We start from the raw sequence: 3,305 nt of genomic DNA on the forward strand, positions 1-3,305 counted from the left end.
AGAGGGAGCAGAGTGAAAAACCGTGCAGATGGAATGAAACCAGAAAAGACGCGAAGATAGACAACAAAATCATTGTTGTTAAAAACAAGGAGGAATTATGTCAAACCTTTTACACAATTACAGCTGGGCAGATACCTCACTCGGGATAACAGTTGTTGTTTTACTGGGTTTACACACCCACTGTTCTGGTAGTCTCCAGGTTGCACTGATGGTCCCGGAGATAAAACCTTGAACAATAACAACAGCAAAGTAGAATTAGCCAATCCCAGAATGGGAGTTATGTTTTTTTGAGCGGGTGCTGCTGAACAATGGCAATGTAAATGTCCCGGGCTCTCTCTCAAAGCACGTCTCGGTTGCTAAGACACGAGAATGCCAGAAGGCGAGCCCCTTGGTCTCTGCCAGTCCCCTGCACTGTCTCTTCCCAATCCTCTCACAGCCCGGGCCGGTTACCCCTCTAATCCGGCAGCACAGGCTCTTCACCACTACAACATTAAAGCTACAACTCTCGAGGTGCATTACGATAGCCCCCAGGGACGATAGGGCCATCACTGAATGTGTGGAACAGAGAAGGTTAAGGCGACATTTGGCAGAGCCAGTGAAAATAACTCAGTACCTGGTGAGGGGCAAGTGACAGGAGGGAGGGTCTGACAGCAGAGGAGAGGTAAGGACCAATGTTTGTATACAGTGAACTGGTGCAATCGGAATGCTCAGAAAGGGATTTGGGGAAACACTGGACAGGAAAGAACAAAGAAAATGTACAGCCCAGGAACAGGCCCTTCAGCCCTCCAAGCCTGAGCCGATCCAAATCCACTGTCTAAACTTATCGGTCAATTCCTAAGCATCTGTATCCCTCTGCTCCCCACCTTATCATGCATCTGTCCAGATGCACCTTAAATGAATCTACTGTGCCTGCCTCTACCACCTCGGCTGGCAACGCATTCCAGACACCCACCACCCTCTGTGTGAAATAAAAACTTTCCAGGACAATGGGGCAAGAGCAGGGAGGAAGGGGAGTAAATTGGATCATTCTTGCACTGAGACAGTATAGGCACGATAGACCTGTGCTGTAAGATTGGTTGATTTTATAAATAGACAAACCTAATGTGGGTCCATAGGTTGGGTGTGAGCTGAGCTCTCTAAATGACTGGATCAAAAACACACCAAGTACTGGAGATGGAGATATTTCCAGTTAAAAATCACACAACACCAGGTTATAGTCCAACAGGTTTATTTGGAAGCACTAGCTTTCAGAGCGCTGCTCCTTCATCAGGTAGCTGTGGAGCAGGACCTTAAGACACAGAATTTATAGCACAGAATAATTTGTTCCTGCTCCACAGCTATCTGATGAAGGAGCGTCGCTCTGAAAGCCAGTGCTTCCAAATAAACCTGTTGGACTATAACCTGGTGTTGTGTGATTTTTAACTTTGTCCACCCCAGTCCAACACCGGCTCCTCCATGGCTATCCATTCCCAGTTCATGGGCATTACTGACGAGGTTACTGTTCACGTATGTTTTGAGATAATGACAAAATGAGTTGTGAAGGGTTGTGCCCCAATTGGGAGGCTCTCATTCTGAGAATATACTCTACAGCGTCGGCCCATTTCAGTGAGAATGACCAGGCTGAGGGGCGCCATCACAATTATTTACATGGCTGTTGTGTACTGATACAGAAAACAAAGCTTTCTCTCAGAAACAATTCCAGAAATGGGGAGGCCATCAATGTTAAACAAATAATTCTACTGAGGAATTAATGAGAAACTCCTTCACCCACAGAATGGAGGGAATGAGGGGATCACTCCCACAGGGAATGGGGGGGAGAGAATGTGGGACTCGATCCCACAGGGAATGGAGGGGAGAGAATGTGGGACTCGCTCCCACAGGGAGTGGGGGAATGTGGGACTCGCTCCCACAGGGAGTGGGGGAATGTGGGATTGACTTCCATAGGGAGTGGGTAGAGTGTAGGAGAAGAGAGAGGGATGGGAGATGAAGGCGAGTGGGAGAGTACACAACAGCCACGTAAAGGGCCGGAGGAGGACAGAGTGAGAGTTTGAGGGAGGTAAGCAGGGAAGCGGGGGAACCCTTCCGAATTGCTTTAATGGAATATCCTTTCCCAACTCAAACATAGTCAGCACGTTACATCAGTATATCCCAAGTCCCACCTGTAACCCCATGCCATCTTATATAATAAACTCAATGTAAGGTCCAAGGGAAAACTGAGGCAAAATATTTCTCTCTCCACAGACATTGCCAGACCTGCTGAGTTTCTCCAGCGTGTTCTGTTTTTCTTTGTTTCAGATTTCCATATTTCAATTTTATTACAGCAACAATTATAATCAGTCTGTACATTTGTTTGCAGCTTGGTGTTTCTGTCACTGACGAATAGTTGTGTGTTTTTACAGGGTTACAGACTGAGGTTACAGTTGTAACTCAGAGGACGCTGCAGTCATCTGATGCTCTCACTGACATTTACAATTGATTCGAGAACAAAGAACAAAGAAAATTCACAGCCCAGGAACAGGCCCTTCGGCCCTCCACACCTGAGCCAATCCAAATGTACTGACTAAACCTGTCAGTCAATTCCTAAGCATCTGTATCCCTCTGTTCCCCACCTACTCATGCATCTGTCCAGATGCATCTTAAATGAATCCACCGTGCCTGCCTCTACCACCTCTGCTGGCACCACATTCCAAACGCCCACCACCCTCTGTGTGAAGTACTTGCCACGTGTATCCCCCTTAAACTTTCCACCTCTCACCTTGAAAGTGTGACCCCTTGTTATTGAATCCTTCACCCTGGGAAAAGCTGGTCTCTATCAACCCTGTCTATACCCTTCATGATCAGGTCCCCCCTCAATCTCCTTTTTTCTAATGAAAATAAACCTAACCCACTCAATCTCTCTTCATAGCTAGCACCTTCCATACCAGGCAACACCCTCATAAACCTTCTCTGCTCCCTCTCCAAAGTTTCCACATCCTTTTGGTAATGTGGCGACCAGAACTGTACACAGTATTCTAAATGCGGCTGAACCAATGTCTTGTACAATTTTAACATGACTTGCCAGCTCTTATACTCAGTCCCCTGTCCAATGAAGACAAGCATACTATATGCCTTCTTGACCACTCTATCCACCTGTGCAGCAACCTTCAGGGTACAATGGACCTGCACACCCAGGTCTCTCTGCCCATCAACTTTTCCCAAGGCTCTTCCATTCATTGTATAATTCGCTCTAGAATTAGACTTGCCTAAATGCATCACCTCACATTTGTCTGGATTGAAAACCATTTGCCACTTTTCCGCCCAACTCT

At 46.7% G+C, this 3,305-nt stretch overlaps 1 protein-coding gene across 1 annotated transcript in view; it reads right to left on the bottom strand.

Annotated features, from left to right (window-relative positions):
• LOC122559231 (laminin subunit beta-2-like) overlaps nucleotides 1–219 on the bottom strand; it is a 166,522-nt gene extending 166,303 nt beyond the window's left edge. Inside the window, exon 1 of the mRNA XM_043708611.1 lies at nucleotides 107–219. The gene's annotated coding sequence lies outside the window, so the exon portion shown is untranslated. The remainder of the gene's footprint in view (nucleotides 1–106) is intronic.
• Nucleotides 220–3,305: the final 3,086 nt, after the last annotated feature.

The sequence above is a fragment of the Chiloscyllium plagiosum genome, chromosome 18 (genome assembly GCF_004010195.1).
Source record: "Chiloscyllium plagiosum isolate BGI_BamShark_2017 chromosome 18, ASM401019v2, whole genome shotgun sequence".
Classification (NCBI taxonomy): domain Eukaryota; kingdom Metazoa; phylum Chordata; class Chondrichthyes; order Orectolobiformes; family Hemiscylliidae; genus Chiloscyllium; species Chiloscyllium plagiosum.